The sequence below is a fragment of the Gopherus flavomarginatus genome, chromosome 11, assembly GCF_025201925.1.
Source record: "Gopherus flavomarginatus isolate rGopFla2 chromosome 11, rGopFla2.mat.asm, whole genome shotgun sequence".
Taxonomy (NCBI): Eukaryota; Metazoa; Chordata; order Testudines; family Testudinidae; genus Gopherus; species Gopherus flavomarginatus.
The window spans coordinates 28,895,343-28,922,820 of record NC_066627.1 but is presented as its reverse complement, the minus strand read 5'-3'; the positions used below and the strand labels follow the sequence as shown (position 1 = coordinate 28,922,820).

Here is a 27,478-nt window from a genome sequence, read left to right as displayed (position 1 = left end):
GTGGCTCCACCGAAGCCTGCGGGAGGTCCACCGGAGCTGTGGGACCGACGAGCGGCAGAGTGCCCTCCGGGGCGTGATGCCATGCCTGGGGCGGCGAAATGTCTGGAACTGCCCCTGACTGGAAGACCACCAGTGCAGTGCTCAGGAGCATTGAATGCACACAGACAATAGGACCAGATTAATTTGCTTTGAAACAGAACTCCAAAGTTTGCGATAAATGTAGAGTCAGTGAGCTACAATGAATTGTGTGGTGTGTATGCAAGCATTTTCAAAGTGGATTAACTCAAAAGCTGTGTCATAGGCCCCCCAACCTCGGGTACACAAGCCCTTAGTAGAATCCAAAAATGTCTACCATTTATTAGCTGTTGAATGATCAATGTGAATGGAGTCATTCACATCACAAAAGCTGGGGCTAATTGGAAACTTCTGAGCAGAGAGTGACTGGGTCTTGGAGACTGAACTACCTTATTTCCAGTAGAAGTTGGTCTCTTCAGGTTGTGGCTGATGCACATTGTTGAGGCAGAGTGAGGGAATTTTTGCACTATTTCTTCCTTAATTGTGTCAGAAATGTGGGTAAATAAGAGGACTCTACTCTAGAGGCCAGCGTATTTCAATAGGACAAAAAGCATGACACCATCCCAGGGTAGATTCCAGGTTTGAACACAATCATTATTTGAACTGTGAGAAATTTTAGTTTTCAAGAGTACCTGTGTATCTTATTTATTTAAGGTCAAATGGATTTGTATCCCCTGAGTTTCACATTGAATGAAACCAAAAATTTAAAGCAAAACGAAAATGAAACTCCCATTTTTTGACCTAGTTTAGGATTGAGCCTCCATATGCTTTCAGGTTTAAGCTATAATCAAGGCAGATTCAGAAGATTCAGCTTATGCTGGCTGAAAGTTTTCCAAAATCTTAGAGAACTTTGCAATGAAGCCACTATCGCTCAAGTTCTGAGTCTGAAGGTGACATTGCACAGATTTTAGGCCTGATGAGAGTAGGTCCTTGACACTGAGGACATAAGAACAGTAGTACTGGATCAGACCAATAGTCCATCAAGCCCAATAGCCTGTCTTCTCATAGTGGCCAATGTCAGGCGCTTTGGAGAGAATGAACATGCCAGGCAATCATTGAGTGATCATTCCCCCGTTGTCCACTCCCAGCTTCTGGCAATCAGAGGGTAAGGACACCCTGTGCCCTGATCGTATTGGATAATAGCCATTGTCATAGGACCTTTGTCATTACTCCCAGAAGCACCTTCCATTGGACCATGGCAGCCATCCTGCAGCAGCGTGCGGTAGTTTAGAATTGAGATCAAGCTTTTGGAAGATGTGCTTTTGTATGGTGGGGGACAAAAAGAACCAGAAACAAATCCTGACCCGTCAAGAGCGGGAGAGAACAAATTCTTCAAAGAAAAAGAAAATACTTTTCCTTCAGGGAAGGAAACACATCAGTGCTTCCTTCTCCTGGCTCTCCTATTTTGCTTTGCCATTGAATCCTAATGAGGTATAATTTTCAAAGAACTGCCTAAGCCTTTCAAAATCAGTTTAATTCTGCGATTCCCAGCATGGAAAGCTTAAGCCTACATCCTCAGCAATTGACCTTGTTCGCCTCTTTGCCATTAGAAGTTCAAAATAGTTCGATTCCTCTGGGTTACTCATCAAGGTGATTCTGCTGCTACTATGGCTCTACCACCCACTTTAGATTGTGTCCAGGCCTCTGTTGTTGTGAACAGCATCATATTAGTGCCCCTGAGAAGCCAATTTGTTTTTTCCCCCTTTATCTCTTCTCCCTCCCTCCCCTCCCATGCCCCTCTCGAATAAGGTACAGGATATGGTGCGGAAGAGTTAATTTCAGATATCAGCTTAGTGGAACTTCTCTCTGGAGTTAATGGAGGCCAGGAAATATGCTTGACAGAGTGGGTAGCTTCTACATGTTGTGAGACTGAAGAGTCAAAGGGCAATTTATTAAGGTTTCGCTTTTTGTTTGTAGGGCAAGGAGGGAGCCAATTTGGCACTCAATTTCCTGCTCGTTAGTGCAAGGTAAAGAAGGGGCTGAGGCAAAGATTCGCAACGGGGAGTTAAAAGCATAAACCATAAGGTTATTTTTAACTTTGTTTATGTTTGTGCATCTCGATTATTGTGATGTCTTTTTAATACATTTAATCCAACCTGAAGATCCACAGGAGGAGCATCTCCAAAGAACTCAGCTAAAAGGAGGAGGGATAAGGGTCCTCCACTGAAGATTCCCTGCAATATTCCGAGTTATGTGGAGAAAAATAAAGCAAGAGAAATCTGAAGTGTGTGTTGGTGTGCATTGAACTCACTGAATGTGAGTTAAGGATCTTGGCTGGTGGGAAGTCTTACCACTGGAGATGAAATTAAAAAAAAAAACAAGAGAAAACAGTAATTAATTAAAAATGGAATAGAAAACTTATCTTTCCCTTTTCTTTCTTTTTGATTTGAAGTGCCAAGGTTAACAGATGGAATGGGAGTGCAGTAGTCATACTATACCTGAAATTTTAGCAAAACTTTTGAAGTAGTTGGGAAAATTAATTTTAATTGATCTGGTTGTAAGCGCTATTATGTGGGCTAAAAATTGGCTGTAGAACCATAAAGATAAAATTTGAGTTGAGAGAGGTGTCTTGTGAGGCACTACAGAGAGCAGTTATAGGTCTGTGCTAGGAAGACAAGATGATACAGCCTCCGAAAGCATACTGTGTAAGATATACAACATATGTTGGGTAGGCGAGAGGCATACAATCAAAATGTCATTTTTTTTTTAATGTATGTGACATACGCTCTGGGTCTTATTTCAATAAAAGAAAAATATTATAAAGACTATACCCAATTGCTCCTCTCCATATAGGATGTTCGCTTAATATTTTGATTGAAAGAGAGGGTAAAAAGCAAATGAACTGAATTTTATAAATGACATTCAGGCCAGATTCCCCCACCGATACTGCTGTTTAATAGTCCCTTGCTCCATGACTAGTCCTAGTGGCTTCAGTGGGGCTACTGACAAAGTGAATTACTGCTCAGTATTGGTAAGGGTGACAGAAATTCATCTCTTAGCTGGGAGATGGTATAGAATGTAGTGAAGGCAAAGACCATTAATACAAAGACAGATCCGAAGTGTCAGGAAGTAAAATTAAAGCTTGTGAAATACACCTGGATTCCATGACACACTGCATTGTTCTAGTATGTGTATATGTGTATAGAATGAAGACGACCTGCTGTTCATGTATGGGTGAACAAATCAAGAAAGACTATATGCAAAACTCAGGAAATATTGCGGATGAAAGATGTAGATAAACTTTTCTGCATGACTCAATAATGCTTACATTATAATGCAATCATCTCTATTCAAATTTCAGACAAACTCTTGTATATTTATACATTGGGATAGAAAAATAGAGCACATTGTGGGGAAAAAAATATCCCAGCCTGGCTTGAGAGTTTGTCCACCCATTGTGATACATGCAGCTGCTTGCATGAGCAAAAGTTTTACTGGCTTCTCATTGTCCTGCTCAACAAAGCATTGCATGTATTCCATTTGTTATTGGCTCATTCATAAACGGTTTTCTTCTAATGCAGCCTTCTGTCATTCTAGATCCCTTTCCAGTTCATACTTGTCTGCACAGCACAGCATAATATTGTTGGTAGAAAAATGTTCCTTGAAGACTCCTGTGATGTTGCACCCAATAATGCTTTTTAAAAAATGTTATGAATGTAAATATGACATAACTGGAATAGATTTTGTGCTAGATATGCCATGGGGCTGTCCCTGTGGTACACCTTCACCAGTTTGCTATGTTTCCTTTGTTCAGTTGATTGGCAGCTCCTGTAGTTATCCACCCTGACAGTTACAAGTTGTTTCTAAAACATCCTTAAAGGCGGGGGTGGTCATTTCTGGTTTTCAGGGGCACCCTAGGGGGCACTTTCTGTGGCACTCCTGGATCCACTGTTGTGGATTTCAGATAATCCACACAGACTACCCTTTTCTAAAGCTTCTGGGAGTTCCCCTCTCCAGTCAGCATGCTCAACTGACTGGTTGTGATGCCATGAGTCTCCTGACCCATGCGTTGGTCTCCAATTTCTGCCAAGTTCTCCAGTAGTTTCTGAGGGAGCACAGACTGCCTGGATGAGCCTGGGTCCATATATTTTCATGACAGTTTTGCATGGCTGATATACAGCATTTTCCCCCCCTCCTAGTTTCTCCTACAGTGAAGCTGTTGTACCAAGATGGGGCCAGCCGGAGTATTCTTATTCAGATTAAAACCATGCAAACAGCTAAATAATATTCATGGCTTCAACCTTGTCTCCCTTCATGTAGCTACTCAGGAAAATGTGTTCCATCTTGCTGTAAATACCAATATGTGAGACAGCTCTTAACCACTAAATCCCAAGCAAAGATTTACATATAGAGATTTATTTTCTTCACTCCACATTACCTAGTTGCCAAAGCTGACCATTTCTCTGCTAGAGCAGAAACAAACGTGGCTTGCTTGCTGGGAAAGGCAGTTTGGGAGGGTTTATTTGCTATTCATAGAACAATAAAATAAGGATTTTTACTGTGGCATGAGAAGGAAGTTCTCCTCCTCCTATTTATGACAAGGGTGTGTTTGCGGGTTTGGTTTGGGTTTCTTTGTCTTCCCTTCTCTTACTTAAAGCTGAATTTGAATGGATTGGCTTGCAGTGGTTTTCAAACTCTTTGCAGCCAGCAAGCCTATACTTCAGGGTATTATCCTTAGATGGGAAGTATGTAGGTATAAATTTGTAAAAAAATTGAAAAATGGGGTTGGGAAATTACATAGTCTATTTCAATCCTTCACTTGCTCTGAACAGCTTATTTTCAATCTTTCTTATGGCAAGGAGAACCCAAATATGGCACAGCTTGATGGTATAACTTGAGAGGCAGCTGTACAAACAGCAAACAGAATTATTGTTTTGAGCAGACAGTGCCAGGAAATTATCACTTCTATGCACTTGGCTATTCCATCGTCCTGGGACAAACTCAGCATCAGAACATAATTGTACATGAAGCATTTGTAGATGTTCAACCAGTCAGATTACTTGACGATTAGCAAAATATGCCTAATTTTGCATATTTCAGTCATGGATGCTAGAGATGCCAGTGTTTCATTTTCAGCCTGTGCGTCTGGAAAGGGAAACCTCATTTATCTGAAAGAAATTAGAGCAGGACAAAAGGTTAATGTGAAAATGAGTTTTGGGATAACAGATATCAGTGTGGCAGGCAGTATATGGTCCAAAGAATGGAGTTCCAGACTGAATCAGGAAAACTGTGCTCTATTTCTAGCTCTACCATGGACTTGCTGTGTGAATTTTGGGTAAAGGTTGGGTTTTTACAACAATTTCCACAGGGGCAAAATGGGGATAGTGGTGCTTACCAACCACAGCAAAGTCCTTTGTCTACAGATGAAAGATGCTGTATGGCCCTGATTCAGTCAAAGCACTTAATGCTTTGCTGGATAGCAATGGACTTGGGCTTAAATGCTTTGTTTAGTTGGGGTCTCCTACAGATTATCTTTATTGCTAGCAAGGAAAGCTGTGATACATTTAATCAGATGAAATATGACAAAACCCCACACAATTTATGTTCATTAAAGATCTCCACAGCACTATTTTGGGGAAAAATAGGGAACCTGGCCAAATTCCAATGAGGAATAATTGTGTTCTTCCTATTGAAAAATCCACTGTAGTTGTAACTTTTATGTGAACAAATCTGATGTGTGGTCTTGCTGTACTGTACTGGGCTTGATTCTGTGAGGTACTGAGTGGTGATGAAGGTGTTCTGTACCTTCCAGAGTTGTGCTGTTAAACAAATGCCTCTTTCTGCCTCATGAGGAAACTGCATTTCAGTGATGGGTAGAGGGATTCATTCCTGTGTCATTTTTAAACCAGTTTGTAAAGTTCACTGGAATCCCTCTAGGAATGAGAGCTTCTTTTTCTGACTCAAAATTTGTCACTCTCGGGGATTGTCTCTTAGAGGCCAGGAGTGGGACATGGGGATTGCCTCACCTGACCATTTTGTGTGACAGCCCATTTCAGTACAAGTAAAGGGAACTCTGGCAAAGTGGGCTGATGTTTTAATTCATTTTATAAAATATGCATTATGGGCTTGATGGACTGTGGTTTTACCAGGCATTGCTGTATCATGGGATGTCTAGAGGGACACCTGCCTAGGGGCAGTAGCTGGAGTGATGCTGCCTACTGTGATTGCCTGTAAGGGGAATGTGCCCAAGGACTATGGGGGAGTGGAGGCAGGCAGCCTCTTCCCACTTTAAAGGGGCACAGTCACTGTGTCAGCCCCTGGCTGTTGCAGGAAAAGGGTGGGGTGTCTCTGCTCTACCCCTTTTGGAGTGACTAGCATTGCTCAGAGCACAAGGGGGGCGGGCGGGGGGAAGGCCCCCTGCATCCTCTTCCCATGCTGTGAAAGAGGTCAGAATTTAACTCTATGAATGGAGGTGAAGTAAATAAGGGTTTGTCTACATTAACATTGAGTGCATGGCAAGTTGGGATGTGTGTCTACCCTGCACAAGCCTTCCAGGGGACTAACTGTCCATGTGCACCCTGCTGACACTCGTTAACAGTTTGTTAATGCACTTGGAGCCAGTCTTTTTTGAAATGTCGCTAGATCAGTGGTTCTGAACCCACGGCCCAATCAGCAAACAGCAGTGGCCCATGTGACATCCATGTACTAGATCAAAGCTCACAAATTAACTGTTAATGTATGTCAGCAGGGTGCACATGGACAGTTAGGGCACGGCAGGCTAGAATGGTGTAGATTTACACCCCACTTTGTCGTGGACTAATTGTTCATGCAGAGAAGCACTCAATATTTGCCTGCCTTAGAAGAATATAGGGCTGAGCCCTTCCCCTACCACTCCAGGAATGGAACCTGTGGCTACAGGACCTTGATGTGTGTTAAATCTGATGCGTAGTCCACACCCAGAGCCTTTTGATATCTTATGGTTATTTATAATCCCCTCCCTCCCTCAGTGGGTACACTTCACTTGTTATGATACTAGCCGTGAAGACCTGAGTGTTAAATGTTAGGAGGTGGTATTATGGTGAAGAGAGTGATGCTGTGGGGAGCACAAGGACAGAAGTTATATATAGGAGGAGGTGAGAGCCCAACAAAGAAAATGACACTTATAGCAAAGTGGTGTTAAAATATAATAGGTATGAAATGTGTGTGCATGAGTGTGTACTCTACAGAAAGTTAGGAGGAGAGCTATAATTATCTGCTAAAACTGTTACTTAGCCAGGATGAGATGTGGAATGTATAGCCAAAAGATGTAAAATTCATACAACAAATCGGGATCACAAAAGTTGTGGATCTGTCTCATTAGTTTGTAATCGTTCTTTGCTGTTGAGTTGCAGCTAGCAATTATATTATTTGTTTGCCTAAATCTACTTGATTTTCCTCTCTGCATTACTTTAATCTCCTCCAAAGAGTTTAATAGTCTGTGTCCTGGTGTTTCACCAAGAAAGTGAAGTGTGGAGAAAAGCCATGAGTGAGAATCTGTCTAGTAGATGTGAGTAGGTTTTCATTTCTTAATTAAATGTCAGACTGATGAAGGGTGTTGCAAACAGAAGCTTTCTCTTTTAATCTGGAGAACAGGTAGTGCACAGGCATTGCTTCACAGATATTCCTCATTCTACTGTGCTAATATGCCTTGATCCCGGCCTTTAGGGGGATGTCACTAGGGAAGGAAGGGTAAGTCAGACTCCAGGGCCTAGTCTATTCTCCTGAGATCAGCTAGGGACCAGCTAGTGCTAATTGTGGTGGTGGTCTTTGGGGTGTGGATACCTGTGGATTCGGAACTGATCTAAATCTCCCGGAGTGTGTTCAGTTTTATCTAGCATCTTGTGATAGCACCCCTGCCAAGCCTATTGCTGCCCACTGTGCTGAGGGTCCAGCCTGTAAGAGGAAAGGGAAAGCAGCCCTTTGGGAAATAACTAGTGCTTTTGGGTGGTCTACCATGAAACCTGAAGTTCATTTTGTTCTTAGGAGTGCTTTTCAATGTTGCAAACTCAGCTCAAGTTCTCCAAAAGTGTTGCTAAAGTTCTGGAGTCTTGTGAGATACCCAGCCTGGTTCGTATGCCAGTGTTAACTCTATGACAAAATATATGGATTCATCTGGTTTCATTGTGAATTAGGTGAAGCTCTGAAGTTTTGCCTGCCTCCCACACTTGACTTTATGGTTTCATTGGAACCTGAAATTTGAGTTGAAGGGGGATGTGCAGACAAACTGAATTCAAAGGAAATTCCCCACAAAAGTGATACCACAGAGTTTCATTCAGAGATCTTCAGGAGTCACTTACACCGTTAAATCATGCCACAAGTTAGAGCATGCCCAAGAAATGCTGCATTCCCAATACAGTGACACGTCTAACTTCATGCAAAAGAAAGGAACTATATTTTGTCACCTTCAAGTTCAAGGATTTTTCTCTCAAGCTTCCAAAACTCAATTTATTTTTATTTATTTATATTTGGGGGATGTCACGTAGGGATTGGCTTATAGGATTGATTACAGCATAGAATGGAATATGTGAAGCAAGATTAACAATTAATAGCCTTATTGTTGACTAGGGTCTTCTCAGTTAAGAGGTTTTGCAGAACTTAGGTGAGTTGGCAAGATATAGGTTGTCCTATGTAGAAGGAAGGCTTGGTTAGTTTTTGCAGTCCCTGTGCAACGTAGCACACGTAACTCCATCCAGCTCTCCGCCACTGATATCCAGGTCCCCAAATCTACATGCCTATGACATATGTACCATAAAGAGTCTCCTACCTACATGAACCCAGGCTTAGGCTGTGAAAACCTTCCTACTCACCTGCTTCTAAGACTTTGTGGACACTGACCACATTGCATAGAATGAGAAGCCATGGAGAGGCACTAAAGCATGTAGCATAAGAAAGGGCTTGGGGAAATTATTGATAGTTGTAGTCTGTGAGCACTGGAGTCAGATGTGACCACAAGATTGGAACTGAGGGGAGTGCTCTGCCTGGCAGAGGATAGCTGTGTTGGTGCTGGGCCCTGGAGGGCCCTGCACCTTCATAACTCACATAGCTAAGGTTGCCAATTATCCTTCTGGCAAGATAGAGTTGATTCTGATAGGGAAAAGATTGCACCTGCAGTTGGAAGCAGCAGCATCGTGCAGTTCTCTGGTCAGAAGGGTCTCAGAATGAGAGACACCTCTCTTTAAAGAGAGAGAGAGAGAGAGAGAGAGAGAGAGAAGCTATGACTGTTGTGCAGTTCACTTTGGACTTGTCTACACTGTGGTTTTAAATTGGATCAAAATTTGAAAACACTTGCATACACACAACCCAATCTATCACCGTCTGCTAACTCCATGTTTATCATGAACTCTGCAATCCTCTTCTAAAGTGGACTACATACGCTTGGAATTGAATTAGTTTGATCTATTGTTCATGTGGACACAATTGCTGTGCACCCCTTTTTGCATGCTTCCACTTGCTATCCCACAGTGTTTGCAAATTGACCCATTGCTGGGCTGTGTGTTTACCTGTGGGCCCTCTGAGCTCTTGTGTTGAGTTCCCAGGATGACCCTCCCCCCATTTAAAAGCTGCCACGGAGTCAGATTTTGTCCATTTGCTTCTGGATCCCAGCGTATTGGCATTCTTGCAATACAAGTGCAAACCCACAACATGCTTTGCACAGATGCTTGGAGCAATGCTGAAGCCCTGGATCTCATCACTATCTAGAGAGAGGCATTGGTCCAGGAAGCTTCTGTGGCCAGCCACTGAAATAAAGACCCCTTTGTGGACATTGCAAAGCAGATGCCTGCAAGGTATCATGACTGGGATGCCAACCAATGCCCAGTAAAGAGCAAGCAGCTCAGGGGAAAGTACATTGAAATACGGGGGAAAAGGAGACAATCTGGCTTGGGACATGTGACCTGTATATTTTTTGGATAAGATTCTCCACAATTATAGCACACCCCATCCAAGACACCAGTCAGAGCCTGCACACAACAAAGCAAAATGCCCTAGAATACCCCTTGAGAATTCTGTGCCCTCAGTTCTCAGCAGACTACTGCAGTGTGTTCACACAATGCAAATTGAAAATAGAACAGGTGTTCCATGCACATCCTTTTGGGGTGAATTGTGTACTGCAAATTACCTGATGCATATCAAAAAGCTTTGGAATAACTTCCCCCCCCCATGAAGATATACTCTTCATATGACATCATTAGTGATTTCCTTAGTGTCATTTTCATGTTTCAGTGTTTCTGTTTCTATCAGCTTAATGGCAGGCTACCTGCAGGTGTGTCTGTTTCTCTGTGTGTTGGAGGTATCCAATTTCCAGAGGGGACTGTGGAGGTGAGTCCAGCATTCAGTGCTGGGAGAGGTGTGTGAATGTGTGAGCTAACGAGCTGTTCTATCTGAATTAAAAGGTTGCTTTCTTCCTGTCTGATGCTAGCAGAGTGTGATAGTGAAAGAACTGACACCCTGACAGTCATCAGAGGATCTTTATTCCCTATGCCCCTTCTACAGGGAGTCCATCACCACAACTATTCCACCAGTGCCTCTGCATGTACAATGATATTAAAAACAGTGTATGAACTAGTCCAGTTTCCCGTGTCTTGACTCTTGGTACACATGAGAGAAGTATTTTCAAAAACAGCTACAAGTCAGGAATTGGTTTATTTTCCCCCAACTCAGTAAAGTGAAAGGAAGTCCCTGGAACTTGAGTTTGGATCCTGGCAAGGTCATGTGTGGTAGTCTCCCTAGTCCCAACTCCTCAATTGTCCATGTCACAAGATGTCACTCTTGGGGCATTAATAAAAATTTGCTCCTCACTTTCAGTTCGGTGGTGCTCTCGGAAGTCAAGGAGTCTGTTGTTTTAGTGGGGAACAGAAGGGTTGACTGGGCTGTATTTAAAAAAAAAAAGATGCACATAAAACTTTCAGGAGACATGGGGCATAGTTAATGGATTTACATGGTTCTTCTTCGAGTGATTGCTCACATCCATTCCAGTTAGGTGTGCGCGCCGTGCGTGCACGTTCGTCGGAAACTTTTTACCCTAGCAACTCCAGTGGGCCGGCAGGTCGCCCCCTGGAGTGGCGCCGCCATGGCGCCCAATATATATCCCTGCCGGCCCACCCGCTCCTCAGTTCCTTCTTACCGCCGTGTCGGTCGTTGGAACTGTGGAGCGCGGCATAGCTGTCCTCCACGTCCCTAGCTCTCCTTGTTCTCTATCGTTATCTCTAGCACTATTGTAGTTGTTAATTAGATTGTTAAGTGTAGATAGTAGTAGTTAAGTAGTTTGTAAATAGTTCTTCGCCGGGGGCTTAGCCCTTCCCGGCACCCGGCACCGGGCTCATGCCTGGTTCGCCGGGCTTCAAGCAGTGTGCGGCCTGCAAGAAGCCCATGCCTACCAGCGATCCCCACGACGCGTGCCTGAAGTGCCTGAGGGAATCGCACAGATCCGACAAGTGCCGCATCTGCAAGGCTTTTAAGCCAAGGACAAAGAAGGAGAGGGATCAAAGGCTCCGGACTCTCCTTATGGAGGCGGCACTTGACCCGGCGGCTTCGCAGGCCGTGATCTCGGCGCCGGCACCGGATCGCACCGGCACCGAGAAGACTCCCCGGCACCGACCTTCTCCGGCACCGGGGACAGAGCCTAGGCCGTCGAAGTCTATTACTCCAGCCAGGCAGACCCGACTGGAGCGCCCGGCCACAACATCGGCCGCGGCGCCGCCGGCACCGTCGACTCCGGGCCCGGCGGGTCCGTCGAGTCCGGTGCCGCCAAGCTCCCCCATGACATCTGGGGTTGAGATAGTGGTGCCATCCACACCAGAGACCTTCGCCTCGGCACGGGACCTCATAGCCATGACTGAGCCCACTCAGCTGCCACCCCCGGTACCTCCGGTGCGGGTCGTGTCCAGAGGCAAGCCTATGATGTCGGCACCGTCTCGGGACTCACGTTCTCGATCCAGGTCCCGACGCCACGGTCGCTCCAGATCCCGCCGCCGCTCGCAGTCCCGGCACCGCTCCCCTCAGCGGTACCGGTCGCACTCGCGGCGCCGGTCGACATCAAGACGATCGCGGTCGGTCTCCAGCCGCCGATACCAGCACCGCGATTCCAGGAGCCGATCCAGACATCATTCGCCGCACCGGTCGACCTCCCGGCACCGAGCTGGTGGCAGGTCCCGGTCCCGGTCGACCTCCCGGCACCGAGCTGGTGGCAGGTCCCGATCCCGGCACCGAAGCGGCGCCCGGTACCGGTCCAGATCCCGGCACCGTGACAGAACCCGGTCCCGGTCCCGGCACCGATATGACTCCCGGCACCGGTCCCCGGCACCGAGAAGATCGTCCGTGCCGGCCCGCGCAGACCCTTACCATCCAGGGTCCGCCCCGCCATGGCCCTCTAGACAGCCGTCCGTATCTTCGCTAACGGACAGTGGGTATGCGCTGGGCACTGACCGGCAGGCGGCGCTGTTCAGCGATCCGCCACAGCAGGACCAAGGCCCGCAACAATGGGGATTCTGGACACCCTGGGCATATCATCAGGCCCAGGGCCCCCAACAGCTCCCTGCTAGGCCGGCGACTGCGGAGCGCAGGGCACCTGAAGCCTCGTTGTCTCGCCCCTCTCCCTCCCCGGACGGGGAGGAAGGGTCCAAGCATCAAGACTCCGCTTTGGCTCCTGAGGTAGAGGCGAGGGCCGAAGGAGACCCGCCGTTAGACACTCTCTTGCCGGGGGTCTCCTCATCCTCCTCCCCGGATGAAGCGGTGGCTGGGACCTCCTCCAACAGCCCCCCCCCCGCTGGACCTCAGGGCGCACCAGGACCTCCTCAGGCGAGTAGCTCAAAATCTGAGTCTGCAAGCCGAGGAGGTCTCGGAGATAGAGGATCCAATTGTGACCATCCTCTCGGCAGACGCTCCCACCAGAGTCGCCCTGCCGTTCGTACGAACCATCCAGGCCAACGCCAACACCATCTGGCAGTCTCCGGCCTCCATTCCTCCCACTGCGAAGGGCGTCGAGAGGAAGTACATGGCTCCTTCTAAGGGCTACGAGTACCTCCACGTGCACCCGACTCCGTGTTCCCTGGTGGTCCAATCAGTAAACGATAAAGAGCGTCACGGCCAGGAGGCTCCAGCCCCCAAATCCAGGGAGGCCAGGCGGATGGACCTCCTCGGCCGTAAGGTGTACTCGGCTGGGGCGCTGCAGCTCAGGGTCTCCAACCAGCAGGCCCTGCTGAGCAGATACGCCTTCAACTCCTGGGTGGCAGCAGATAAATTCAAGGAGCTGCTGCCACAAGATGCTCACCAAGAGTTTACGGCCATCTTGGACGAAGGCAAGAAGGTCGCACGCACGTCCTTGCAAGCCTCTTTGGACGCTGCGGACTCGGCTGCCCGTACCCTCGCGTCGGGGGTAACAATGCGTCGCCTCTCCTGGCTGCAGGTTTCTGGCCTTCCGCCGGAGCTCCAGCACACTATACAGGACCTTCCTTTCGAAGGCCAAGGCTTATTCTCGGGCAAGACAGACCCCAGACTCAAGAGTCTGAAAGACAACCGAGTTATCATGCGGTCACTCGGGATGCACACACCAGTGACGCAACGCAGACCCTTCCGGCCGCAGCAACAACAACAACAGCGCAGGCCGTATTCCCAGTTCCGCCAGCGGCAGGACCTTAACAGGCGCCGCGGCAGGAACGGAAGGCGCAGGCACTCGGGGAACCAAGGGGGGCAGAACCAAGGCTCCTCTAAGCCCCCGCCTGGACCTAAGCCTTCATTTTGAAGGTGCGCCCGAGGGCGCAGTAACAGTTTCCCCAATGGATCCTTCCCCCCCGTTTTCCAACTGCCTTTCGTTTTTCCTCCCAGCGTGGTCCCTAATAACATCAGACCGCTGGGTCTTACGCACGGTGCAGTCGGGATACCGCCTGCAGTTTGTTTCATTTCCTCCTCCCCGCCCCCCTTCCTCGTCCCTCTTCAGGGACCCCTCTCACGAGCAATTCCTTCGGCAGGAGGTGCAGACGCTCCTCGGCAAAGGAGCTATAGAGGCGGTGCCGGAGAACGAGAAAGGCAAGGGGTTTTATTCCCGCTACTTCCTGATCCCCAAGGCCAAGGGGGGCCTCAGGCCTATCCTCGACCTGCGAGAGCTCAACAAGTACCTGGTGAAGTTGAAGTTCCGCATGGTATCCTTGGGGACCATTATCCCATCCCTGGATCCGGGAGACTGGTACGCCGCCCTCGACATGCAGGACGCGTATTTTCACATTGCCATCTGGCCACGTCACAGACGTTTCCTTCGCTTCGTTGTGGGGTCTCTTCATTATCAATTTGCAGTCCTCCCATTTGGCTTGTCCACGGCCCCGAGGGTGTTTACGAAATGCATGGCAGTTGTGGTGGCGCAGCTTCGGCGCAGTCGTATCCACGTGTTTCCGTATCTGGACGATTGGTTGATTCGGGGCACGTCGGAACAACAAGTCTGCAGCCATGTCCGCGTGATCACCGACATGTTCGCCACTCTGGGCCTCTTGGTAAACACAGACAAGTCCACCCTGGTTCCCACACAAAGGGTGGAATTCATCGGGGCCGTCCTGGACGCCACTGTAGGCAGGGCCTTGCTGCCATTGCAGCGGTTCCAGGCCTTGTCGGCGATCGTGCAACGGCTGCGGACAGCCCCCTTAACGTCAGTGAGGACATGTCTAACCCTGTTAGGCCACATGGCGGCTTGTACTTTTGTGACCGATTACGCTCGGCTCCGCATGAGGCCTCTCCAGTTGTGGCTCATCAGTCATTACAGGCCGACAAGACAGCCGCTAGATATGTTAATCACAATCCCCCAGAGGGTCTTAGATTCTCTCGGCTGGTGGCTAGACCAGGCAGTGTTATGTGCGGGTCTCCCCTTCCACCCATCTCAGCCCTCGGTGTCCCTAACAACGGATGCCTCAGATCTCGGCTGGGGGGCCCACCTAGGGACCCTGAGGACGCAGGGCCTGTGGTCCCAGGAGGAGGTGGGGCTACACATCAACATGCGGGAGTTGAGAGCGGTCCGTCTTGCTTGTCAAACGTTCTGTCATCAGCTTCAGGGTCGCTGTGTCGCGGTGTTCACCGACAACACGACGACCATGTATTATATCAACAAGCAGGGCGGCACCAGATCCTCCTCCCTGTGCCACGAGGCGATACGACTCTGGGACTTTTGTGTAGCCCACTCCATTCACCTCATGGCTTCCTTCCTCCCCGGAGTACGGAACACGCTGGCGGATCGATTGAGCAGATCCTTCCTGTCCCACGAGTGGTCCCTTCGCCCAGACGTCGCCCTCTCCATCTTCCGGAGGTGGGGTTATCCCCGTGTGGACCTCTTCGCGTCCAAGGGAAACAGGAAGTGCCAAGCGTTCTGCTCCTTTCAGGGCAGGGAGCCCGGGTCGATAGCGGATGCCTTCCTCATCCAGTGGTCGACCCACCTGTACTATGCGTTTCCCCCATTCCCTTTGGTCCACAGGGTCCTTCTGAAGGTGCGCAGGGACAGGGCTCACGTGATCATGGTAGCCCCGGCATGGCCCAGACAGCACTGGTACTCCATGCTGCTGGACCTGACCATAGCCGACCCAGTTCCCCTGCCCCTTCATCCGGACCTGATTACCCAGGAGCACGGGACCCTCTGTCACCCGGACCTGCAGTCGCTGCACCTAGCGGCGTGGCTCCTGCGTGGCTGACTGGCTCTGAGCTGCGCTGTTCCACGCCGGTGAGGGAGGTGCTCTTGGGCAGCAGGAAGCCGTCCACAAGAGCGACATATTTGGCCAAATGGAAGCGCTTCTCCTGTTGGTGCGTGGAGAGAAATCTCCGCCCTATTGGAGTTTCGGTAGCCGACATCTTAGACTACATATGGTCCCTCAAAGGGCAAGGTCTGGCCATATCGTCGTTGCGAGTCCACCTAGCAGCTATCTCCACCTTTCACCCGGGTGCGGATGGTCGCTCTGTTTTTTCTCACCCGACGGTGTCTAGATTCCTTAAGGGGCTGGAACGTTTATACCCTAACGTCCGTCCCCCTGCTCCAACCTGGGATCTTAACCTGGTGTTGTCCCGGCTCATGGGGCCCCCCTTTGAGCCGTTAGCTACTTGCTCCCTGCTTTACCTCTCTTGGAAGACGGCCTTTCTAGTAGCTATCACCTCAGCTAGACGCGTGTCGGAACTCCGGGCTCTTGTGGTAGACCCCCCATATACGGTCTTCCACAAGGACAAGGTGCAGCTGAGACCACACCCTGCTTTTCTCCCCAAGGTGGTCTCAGCCTTCCACATCAACCAAGAGATATTCCTCCCGGTTTTTTTCCCGAAACCTCACTCCTCAGGCAGGGAGCAGCAGCTCCACTCGCTTGATGTCCGTAGGGCTCTCGCGTTCTACGTGGAAAGGACCAAGCCCTTCCGCAAATCCCCCCAGCTTTTCGTGGCAGTAGCGGACCGCATGAAAGGGCTTCCTATCTCCTCCCAGAGGTTGTCCTCTTGGGTAACGTCCTGCATCAGGACCTGCTATGACTTGGCCCATGTCCCTACGGGCCGTGTGACTGCGCATTCTACCAGGGCGCAGGCGTCGTCGCTGGCTTTCCTCGCCCGTGTGCCCATCCAGGAAATCTGTCGGGCAGCGACCTGGTCATCGGTCCACACCTTTGCTTCCCACTACGCCCTGGTCCAGCAGTCAAGAGAGGATGCGGCCTTCGGATCTGCAGTGCTCCATGCCGCGACTTCTCGCTCCGACCCCACCGCCTAGGTATGGCTTGGGATTCACCTAACTGGAATGGATGTGAGCAATCACTCGAAGAAGAAAAGACGGTTACTCACCTTTGTAACTGTTGTTCTTCGAGATGTGTTGCTCACATCCATTCCACACCCGCCCTCCTTCCCCACTGTCGGAGTAGCCGGCAAGAAGGAACCGAGGAGCGGGTGGGCCGGCAGGGATATATATTGGGCGCCATGGCGGCGCCACTCCAGGGGGCGATCTGCCGGCCCACTGGAGTTGCTAGGGTAAAAAGTTTCCGACGAACGTGCACGTGCGGCGCGCACACCTAACTGGAATGGATGTGAGCAACACATCTCGAAGAACAACAGTTCTTCTTCGAGTGATTGCTCATATCCATTCCAGTTAGGTGTGTGCGCCGCGCGTGCACATTCGTCGGAAAACTTTTACCCTAGCAACTCGGTGGGCCGGCAGGTCGCCCCCTAGAGTGGCGCCATCATGGCGCTTGATATATATCCCTGCCGGCCCACCCGCTCCTCAGTTCCTTCTTACCGCCCGTGTCGGTCGTTGGAACAGTGGAGCGCGGCTTAGCTGACCTCCACTTCCCTAGCTACTCGTAGTTCTCGTATATAGTTATACAGTTATAATTCTTTTATATATATATTTGTATTGTTATACGTTTTTTCTCTGCTAACATAGTTAGTTTGATAATTGTTAGCGGGGTTCAGGAAGTAGCCCCTTCCATGAACCCGGTGCCGGAGCCCATGCACGGCTCACCGGGTTTTAAAATGGGCTCGGCCTGCCAGAAGCCGATGCCGAAGGGAGATCCACACGACTCCTGTTTGAAGTGCCTCAGGGAATCACTTGACAGCTAAGTACCCCATTTGCAAGGCTTTTAAGCCGAGAACAAAAAGGAGCGGGACTTTCACTTACCCCTCCACTTTGGGCGCCGAGCGATGATCAAGCGGCTGGCAGAAGCGCCTCCTCGGCACCGGACCCCGCTGGTACTGCCAAGGCCTTTCGGCACCGGCCGTCGCCGGCACCGAAGTCGACTCGGCACCGCTCCCTTCCTCCAAGGTTGAGAGAGCCTACAATTCCTGCTGGTGCCTGACGGCTCCCCGGCACGCGCCGTGGTAGAGCCCCCTGCTCCTGCTGCTTCCGTGCCACCTGCATCGCAGCCAGAGAGCTCGCCTAAGTCGGATGGCCCGACACCGACACCTGCAGAGGCACCGATGACATCGGCACCGTCGATTCCAGTCCCCCAGGGCCATTGAATCCAGTGCCTGACAGCTCCCCGGCACGCGCCGTGGTAGAGCTTACTGCTCCTGCTGCTTCCGTGCCAACTGCACCGCAGCCAGAGAGCTCGTCTAAGTCGGATCGCCCGGCACCGACACCTGCTGAGGCACCAACGACGTCGGCACCGTCGATCCCGGTCGCACAAGGGCCAGAGAATCCGGTGCCTGACGGCTCCCCGGCACGCGCCGTGGTTGAGCTACTGCTCCTGCTGCTTCCGTGCCATCGGCACCGCAGCCAGAGAGCTCGTCTAAGTCGGATCGCCTGGCACCAACACCTGCTGCGGCACCGACGACGTCGGCACCGTCGATCCCGGTCCCACAAGGGCCGTAGAATCCGGTGCCTGACGGCTCCCCGGCACGCGCCGTGGTTGAGCTTTTGCTCCTGCTGCTTCCGTGCCAACGGCACCGCAGCCAGAGAGCTCGTCTAAGTCGGATCGCCTGGCACCAACACCTGCTGCGGCACCGACGACGTCGGCACCGTCGATCCCGGTCCCACAAGGGCCGTAGAATCCGGTGCCTGATGGCTCCCCGGCACACGCCGTGGTTGAGCTACTGCTCCTGCTGCTTCCGTGCCAACGGCACCGCAGCCAGAGAGCTCGTCTAAGTCGGATCGCCCCGCACCGACACTTGCTGCGACACCGACGACGTCGGCACCGTCGATCCCGGTCCCATAAGGGCCGTAGAATCCGGTGCCTGACGGCTCCCCGGCACGCGCCATGGTTGAGCTACTGCTCCTGCTGCTTCCGTGCCAACGGCGCCGCAGCCAGCTCGTCTAAGTCGGATTGCCCGGCACCGACACCTCTGGGGCACCGACAACGTCGGCACCGTCGATTCCAGTCCCACAAGGGCCGTGGAATCAGGTGCCTGACGGCTCCCCGGCGCGCGCCGTGGTTGAGCTTATTGCTCCTGCTGCTTCCGTGCCGACGGCACCGCAGCCAGACAGCTCATCTAACTCGGATCGCCCGGCACCGACGCCCACCGAAGCTCTGACGACCTCGGTACCGTCGAACCCGGTCCCACGAGGGCCGTCGAATCCGGTGCCTGACAGCTCCCAGTATGCACTGTGGTTGAGCCTGCTGTTCCCTCCATGCTGGAGGCATTACCAACGGCGAGGGATCTCATTGCCATGACAGAGTCGATGCTGCCTGACCCCGACACCGCCGGTGCGGGTAATACAGTCTCTTCATGTGACCGTCCTCTGTCAGCACAGCAGAGCGGCACCGTTCATGATCACGGTCCCGCAGACACTCCAGATCCTGTCGGCGTGCCCGACACCACTTGCAGTCCCGGTGCTGTTTTCCTCATCGGTACTAGTCGCACTTGCTGCACCGGTCGGTATCCCATTCGCCGACCCGCTATCGGCACCGTTCCACTCCCGGCACCGCGACAGGTACCTTGACTCCTGTAGCCTCTCCCCGAGCCTCGAGATCTCGGTCGACCTCCAGGCACCATTCTGGTTGCGGGTCTGGATCTCGTTCCAGGTACCGGTACGCATCCCGGTGCCGGTTCCCGGTGCCGAGTTGGGCAAGGTCCGATAGAGTCAGAGACTCTGCCTGTGCCTTCTTTTAGTACCTCCATGGCCATCCGGACACGCATGCGTGTCATCCCACATGCGCAGATCTTATGCTCAGGACCATGATTCTGATATGATGGCCAGCGGGCGCCAGCCCCGAAACCGGCCAAGAGTTCGCTGCCGTCTTGGAGGACGGGGGGAAAAAAAAAAAAAGGTACCCAGAGCATCCCTCCAGGCCTCGTTGGATGCAGCAGACTCTGCAGCCAGGACTCTGGCCTTTGGTGTCGCCATGAGGTGCATCTCATGGCTCCAGGTTAAACCTCCGGCCGGAGCTGCAGTATGCCATTCAGGATTTACCCTTTGTGGTAAAGGCCTTTCGCGGCAAAGACAGCCCCAGGCTGCCAAGCCTAATGGACAATAGGGTCCTAATGCGCTCTCTCAGCATGCATATGCCAGCGACCAAACGCAGGCCTTTCTGCCCCCACCCGCCATACTCTGTGCCTAGCCAGAGACAGGACTTTGGCAAACGGCGAGGCCAAGGCGGTCGCAGACGAACGTCAGGACCCCTAAAGAGCCCAGGTCAAGGTCCCTTGCAATTACCACTGGGACCAAAGACGAACCTTCCAAGGTGCGCCTGAGGGCGGTGTACCAGTCACAGACCGGGATCCCAATCCCGCTTTCTCCTGGCGTGGCCCTAGTTAATTTCAGATCGCTGAATCCTGCGCACGGTGGAGCATAGATACCACCTCTAATTTGTTCCAGCCCTGTCCCCGTTCAGGGACCCCTCTCACGAGCAATTCCTCGTACAAGAGGTGCAGACGCCGATGGACGAAAGGGGCAGGGGGTTTTACTCCCGTTATGCCCTAGTCCCCCACTCGAACGCAGGTCTCAGACCTTCCTAGTCCTGCACGGACTCAACCGGTTTAGGATAAGGTTGAAGTTCTGCACGGTATCCCTGGGAACCATTATTCCATCCTTGCCTCCTGGGGGCTACTATGCCGCCCTGGATATGAAGGACGCGTACTTTCGCAACGCCATCTTCCCTCCGCACAGGAGATACCTCCGCTTTCTAGCTGACTGTCAGTACTTCTGGTTTACGGCCATAGTCGCCGCCGACCTTCGCTGATGTCGGATATGCGTTTTTCCGTATCTGGACGATTCGCTTATCCGAGGAGACTCTGAGACACAAACCACTCAGCGCATGGGCATCGTCACGGTCTTATTCACAGGTCAAGGCCTGATGATTACTATAGAGCAATCCACTCTGGTTCCCACGCAGAGGTTGGACTTCCTAGGAGCTATCTTGGTCTCCTACCTAGCCGGAGCCTGCTTATCACAACTGCGGTTTTAGGCGATGGCAACAATCATCCGAGGTCCGCAGACTTTCCCAACGACCTCGGCTCGTACTTGTCTCAGTCTCCTGGGTCCATGGTTGCCCGTAAGTTGGTAACCAAACAGGCCAAGCTCCGCCTCCGTCCTCTCCAAGTCCGACTCACCTCGGCGTACCACCCGGACAGGGAGCCAATGGTCATGGTAGTCACCGTTCCCTCGAGCACCTTAGGCTCCCTAGAGTGGTGGCTAACTCCCTCCCTGGTGTGGGCAGGGAGGCGGTTTCCTCCGCCCCAGCCCTCACTGCCCCTGACGACGGACGCGTCATCTCTCTGCTCAAGTGCTCACGGTCACCTCCGAGCTTAAGGCTTTTGGTCTTCTCGGGAGCTGGCATTCCACATCAATGCCCCAAAAATGAGAGTAGTCCGCCTGGCGTACCAGGGGTTCCAGCGGCAGCTGCGAGGCCATTGTATCTCGGTGTTTACAGCCAACACAGCGGCCATGTGCTTCATAAGTATCCAGGGAGGTACATGGTCCTCCCCCCCCCCCCCCTTTTTGTCAGGAGGCCATCCATTTCCGGGACTTTTGCATGGCCTACTCGATGGAGCTGGTGACGTCCTTTCTCCCAGGCGTTCGGAATGTCTTGGCGCTTTGACTCAGCAGGTCTTTCCTGTCTTACGAGTGATCACTCTGCCCCATGTGAGGCGTTCTGCTGTCCAGAAGCGGAGATGTTTCCTCGCGTAGACCTGTTCGCTCACCGAGAGAGCAGAAAATACCAGATGTTCTGCTCCTTCCAAGGTCTCTCCTCAGGATCGGTCTTGGACGCATTCCTGATGCCGTGGAAAGGCCAACTCCATTATGCCTTCCCACTGTTCCCACTGGTTCATTAGGTCCTGCTCAAACTCCGCAGGGGCAGAGCGCGCATCATCATGATCACTCCAGAGTGGTCCAGGCAGCACTGATATACCACGTTGCTCGGCCTGTCAATAACAGACCCAATTGCCCTGCCACTCCACACAGACCTCATCACTCAGGGCAACGGCAGGCTTCGTCACTCGGACCTGCAGCCTCTTCGCCTCACGGTGTGGCTGCTGCGTAACTGAGCCGGGTTGACAGGAAGCCTTCCACCTGGTCAACGTACCGGGCCAGGTGGAAGCGTTTCTTCTACAGCTGCAATACACTCGATCTTGCTCCTGCTGAGGTCTCGACCCCCTCTATTTGGCCTACCTCTGGCCTTCAGCGGCAGGTCCTGGCGGTATCATCGCTGAGGATACACTCAGCAGCCATCTCTACCTTCCAGCCAGGCTAAGGTGGACGTTCCGTGTTCTCACGCTCTATGGGTTCGAGATCCCTCAAGGGCTTGGAGAGCTTGCACCCTCGGGTGCGCCGCCAGCCCCAAGCTGGGACCTCAGCCTAGTTTTTAATCAGACTTATGTCTCCCCCAGTCGAGCCGTTCACGACTGGCCCTCTGATATACCCGTCTTGGACGACAAACTTTCCTCGTAGCTGTTACATCGGCCAAACGGGTCTCCGAGCTCAGAGCTCTTACGAGGGTTCCGCCATACACTAGGTTTCACAAAGACAAGGTGCAGTTATGACCGCACCCGGCTTTCCTCCCTAAGGTGGTTTCGGCCTTTCATGTTACCCACAGCTCAACGCAATGGGCACAACCATTGCACTCCTTGGACATCTGTGGAGTGCTCGCATTTATATTGCGCTGCCAGAACCATTTCGTAAGGTGGCCCAGCTCTGTCTCGGTAGCGGGCCAAAGGGAGGGCTTGCTTGTTTTCCTCTCAGAGGATCTCATCTTGGGTGATGGCAGACTTCCGCACTTGTTATGATTTGGCTCGTATTTCCCCAAGCCACATCATCGTGCAGTTTACCAGGGCTCAGGCTTCATCTGCCACCTTGCTGGCTCGTGTTCCTACCCACGAGATCTGTCGCGCAGCTCCATTGGTCCTCGGTCCATACCTTTGCTTCACAGTATGCCCTGGTTCAACAGTCAAGAGATGCTGTAGCCTCTGGTTCAGCAGTTTTCATTCTGCCACATTTCACTCCGACCCCACCGCCTACGTAAGGCTTGGGATTCACCTAACTGGAATGGATATGAGCAATCACTCGAAGAAGAAAAGACGGTTACTCACCTTTGTAACTGTTGTTCTTCGAGATGTGTTGCTCATATCCATTCCACACCCGCCCTCCTTCCCCACTGTCGGAGTAGCCGGCAAGAAGGAACTGAGGAGCGGGTGGGCCGGCAGGGATATATATCAAGCGCCATGATGGCGCCACTCTAGGGGGCGACCTGCCGGCCCACCGAGTTGCTAGGGTAAAAGTTTTCCGACGAATGTGCACGCGCGGCGCACACACCTAACTGGAATGGATATGAGCAACACATCTCGAAGAACAACAGTTACAAAGGTGAGTAACCGTCTTTTACAAAGGTGAGTGACCGTCTTTTCAAATGTGCTACAGCTTCTCAGAAATTGTTACACCGGCTGCCAGTTAAACAGCAGAACTATTTTAAAATTGTACTGTGTATCTACAAAACAATGTTTCATTTAAGGCGGTGATATTTAACAGCTCTGCTTACTGGTTTGCATTTCTGTGTTCAGGAACCGCACTTTGGTGGGAAGCTTAAGATCCTAACAGTTGATATTTAATATGTTTTGAGAAAATATATGCCTTGTAAAATTCTGTTTTCTGGGTTTGTTTAATGTTGTTTAACAAAGGAATTGAAATATAGCACCGGTAATTTTTAGTAAAGGCTAGATGAGTAGAATTTGTGACTGGGCAGGTACATTTTCATGACTGTTTTGCAGAGCTTGTTTGAAAGAGTTCACTGTGTTTTGGTTTTCAGGTAAACTACTAGATGAAATCCCTAAATCTGATTGTGATGGGTTGGGTCACAGAAACTCCCTTGGAGCTGCCAACTGATGTGTCAAGACTACTTCTGTCCCTGCTTTCCCTGCTGGCTTGGGACTCCAGCACCCTATCTTGTTGAGCCAGAAACACCAGTCTGCTCCAACACAGACCCAGGGTCTGAACCACGTGCCCCAAAACTGCAGACTTAACTGAAAGCAACTTAAGAAGTGTTCCTGCCCTTAACACTCAGATGCCCAACTCCCATTGGGAGTCCAAACCCCAAATAAATCTGTTTTATTCTGTATAAAGCTTATACAGGGTGAACTCATAAATTAGCCACCCTCTATAACACTGATAGAGAGATATGCACAGCTGTTTGCTCCCCCAGGTACTAATCACTTACTCTGGGTTTACTAATAAACAAAAGTGATTTTATTAAGTATAAAAAGTAGGATTTAAGTGGTTCCAAGTAATAACAGACAGAACAAAGTAAGTCACCAAGCAAAATAAAGTAAAAACGTGCAAGTCTAAGCCTAATACATTAAGAAACTGTTTACAGGTAAAATCTCACCCGCAGAGATGTTCCAATAAGCTTCTTTCACAGACTATAGTCCTTCCTAGTTTGGGCCCAATTCTTTCCCTGGTACAGTCCTTGTTTGTTCCAGGAGACATCTTAGTTGGAAAGCAGGGGTGTTCTCATGAGTGGCAGCCCCTTTGTTCTGTTCCACCTCCTTTTATAGCTTTGGCACACAGCAGGAATCTTTTGTCTCTCTGGGTCCCACCCCTCCTTCTAAATGGAAAAGCACCAGTTTTAACATGGATTCCAGTATCAGGTGACATGTTCACATGTCCTGTGATACCCCAGCCTCCATTCTTCCAGGATTGGCCTGCACGTACCCAGGAAGATTTGCTAGTAAACAGAGCCATTTACAGGTCATGGATTCTGAAGCACCCTTAATGGCTTCCACATAATATGTTTACATCAGTAATACAAGTTTAAATCTTATTCTCCTAACTCCAGACATAGAAATAATACATGCAAACAAATGGGATGAACACACTCAGTACATCATAAGCTTTGTAATGATACCTTACAAGAGACTTTTTGCATAAAGCATATTCCAGTTACATCATATTCACACTCATAAGTGTATTTCTATAAAACATTATGGAGTGCAACATCACGCCTTGGGTCATGGCTTGACTCTGGCTTGTATCTTCCATCCCTGGGGGGTTCTGGGTCTGAGCCCCAGGTTGTTGAGATTTGTGTATAGACAGAAGGGAGTTTGAACCCTGGGCTTGCATTGCAGTGTAGACATACACAGTGTGTGTTCCAAGCTTTGTACGTGACAAAGTGGATTTGTTTGTTTAGATAAATAGAAGTGTACATGTACAGGGAGCTGCAACTTGGTTCCAAGGGACAGCACTAAGGTTCTAAGGCAATGGGAAGATGGATTATAAAGAATAGCGCACAATAGCATCTAATTTGATTGTACTATACAGAGGAAAACCTTGAATTTTAATTGAAAGCCTACAGATATATCAAGAAAGCACACCACTCATGGGGTCACCGATGATGAAGTCAGATTGCAGGAAAGCATCAAATGTTCCATCGTAAGTCAGCATGTTATGTTTTAAAGCTAGGAATGATAATACTTGCTGTTTCTGTAGCACTTAGTGTTTGAAGGATGGTGCAGACATTAACTAATCTTCACAAAAGTTGTGTGTCATAAGTGGAATAAAAGTGAAAATGCTTTGTATATTCTAAGTAGCTTGTACAGTTTGTAAACAGATTTGGCGTTGTTTGCATGAAATGCATTATAGAAAAGTAAGATAACGTTATAGCCTATCTTCTGTTTGCAACACGAACCCATCACACGTCACACACTTTGAAGTCTCTGATCAGGAAACACCCATGACTGCAATAGCAGGAAGCTGCATGTCATGAGTGAGGTATGCTTCCGAGTTGTATGAGAATAGCCTACTACTGGAGTAGAAGGGTAGGCTGCTGGTGAGGACTGATGTATGCTGGCAGAGCTGTGTAGAGGACCAGGACTGGAACAGAAACTACAGGTGAGATGGAAGATTCTTTGGCATAGCAGCGTAGAGAGCTGAGACTCCAATTGCAGGAGATTTGAGGTGCAGTAGTAGAGCCATGTGGGAAAGTTGTTGTGCAGTGCCTTCCAGCATTATGTCGGACTCTGCTTTAGTGCTAGCATTCTGTCGCTTAGGGCTGGTCCAGACTGGGGGGGGAAATCGATCTTAGATACGCAACTTCAGCTACGTGAATACGTAGCTGAAGTCGAATATCTAAGATCGGATTACTCACCCGTCCAGATGGCACGGGATCGATGTTCGCGGCTCTCCGTGTCGATTCCGGAACTCCGTTGGGGTTGATGGAGTTCCGGAATCGATATAAGCGCGCTCGGGGATCGATATATCGCGTCTAAGATTAGACGCGATATATCGATCCCCGAGCAATCGATTTTAACCCGCCAATACGGCGGGTAGTCTGAACGTGGCCTTACTTTAAAAGACAGAAGTCACATTTCCTAGGACTGAAAAGTTGCTGATCTGCCTGAGGTGAGAGAGGAGTTGTCTCATTCAAATCAAACAGAGCCTTGTTTTCAGAGTTACATTTACCTCACTGCTCACCATTGAGTTTGCTGCTTAAATATCAATATTTAGCCATGATATAATCCTATTCACCCATTGATCTTGAACATTTTAAAAGGTGTGGATCATAATCCCCATTTTACAAATGACAAAACTGAGGTATAAAGAGAAGTGACTTTCCCAGGGTCCCACAACAAATCTGTGGCAGAACTGTGAATAGAAACTGGGCCCTCTGGTTCTCAGTTTCGTGCCTTATATGCATTTCTAACCCACTCCCATAATTCAAGGTTCTTAGTGTAGAAAGCAGAGAAGGATTTAAACCTAACTCAACTGACAATAGGTAGGCAGATGTCGAGCCATATCTACTGATGCTATTATATTTACTTATCATTCAAATAATGTTACCTACAAATTGTGCCCATAGCTCGCCTCTGCAGAAACATATTTGCATTACTATTACCCTGTACTCCCTCTCTATCTTCAGTTTGTTAGGGCAGGGATTGGTTCCTCTGTATGTTTGTACAGAGCTTTGCACAATGCGGCCTTTCCCCTGTGTGTCCTTTAGGTCCTACAGTAATACCAAGAATAATCCCCTTTCCCCACCCCACCCCAAAAAGCTCACACTTCTGAGAAACTTCAGATTCTGATCTGGATCAAAACTTTTTTTGGTAGGGCTTCTCTAATTTGCCTGAACTGCAACCCTGAATCTGAAACAGGCCCTCCCTCTTGAATGCTGCTTACTCCCTACCAAAACTGTGGTGAATGTTGGATTCAACTCTGAATCAGGTTCCAGACTTCACAAGTTGAGTACCTATGTAGTTTGTGTGCCCCCCATGCAAGTCTTCTGTGCAGAATCTAATGAGCAGAATCTGACTTGTAAAGTTCCATAACTTACTTTTTGACTAAAATATTGCTGGAGTTTCATTTGCCTTAAGTATCTGATTTCTTTTGTTGTTTTGTTAATTTTAAAAAATGAAGATTGATGGATTATTGATGAGTAGTCTCTTCTGTTTATCCATAGATGAAGGACACTTGTAGTGCAAGATTCCTCCACTTCTCCTCTGTGGTCTCCCTGCTAATGTTATTGAAAGTCAATACCATCTGATGGAAATGTGATGGTCTGTGGGAATT

The 27,478-nt window shown here is 50.0% G+C and overlaps 2 protein-coding genes across 6 annotated transcripts in view; one reads left to right on the top strand and one right to left on the bottom strand.

Annotated features, from left to right (window-relative positions):
- LOC127030720 (uncharacterized) overlaps positions 1 to 27,478 on the bottom strand; it is a 549,169-nt gene that overhangs the window by 321,165 nt on the left and 200,526 nt on the right. The gene's annotated exons all lie outside the window — the stretch shown is intronic.
- Positions 1 to 27,478, top strand: part of PTPRT (protein tyrosine phosphatase receptor type T) — a 778,873-nt gene that overhangs the window by 565,823 nt on the left and 185,572 nt on the right. The window lies entirely within an intron of this gene.